This window comes from Propithecus coquereli, unplaced genomic scaffold (genome assembly GCF_000956105.1).
Source record: "Propithecus coquereli isolate 6110/MARCELLA unplaced genomic scaffold, Pcoq_1.0 Scaffold318, whole genome shotgun sequence".
In the NCBI taxonomy this organism is placed as follows: Eukaryota; Metazoa; Chordata; class Mammalia; order Primates; family Indriidae; genus Propithecus; species Propithecus coquereli.
Genome location: NW_012148819.1, coordinates 296,654 through 297,214, shown reverse-complemented (window position 1 = coordinate 297,214; position 561 = coordinate 296,654).

Here is a 561-nt window from a genome sequence, read left to right as displayed (position 1 = left end):
TAGAATCCACATTTACTTGATAAATACCCAGCCTGCTGTGGGCCAGAAGGATGCTGACACTATAAAGTTGCTCCAGTCTTTCTGTGGGCCTAATGCGTAAAATATGATTTCAGGGGATCTTAAATTATATAAGCATAGCTTTATGTGTGATTTTAAATCATTTTTGTGTTCCCAAGCCCCATAAGACTTTATTGGTAATTAAGGTACATTACACTCGGACACAAAAATTTTGCCTTCTGTGTCAAGGGGCTTATGGATTCTCTGAAGCCCTTCCATATACCCAAGAATAATAATTTCAACTCTGTATGATTATTTTCATCTACTCGACCTATATTATTTCTATATTATCTTAAGAATCTGAATTATCTGATTCAACGTGCTAAGGCTAAAAGAGTAATTCCTAGGTTATTTTCAGCAAATAGACTGAAGGTACATAAAACCAATTCAAAGAATCAATAGCAAGACATCTGTATAAGATCATGTATTCAGAATATTATATGAATTTCTTTGTGAAGGCTTCATATACTTACATGATGATTTGTAGGTTATCAAGAATAATTG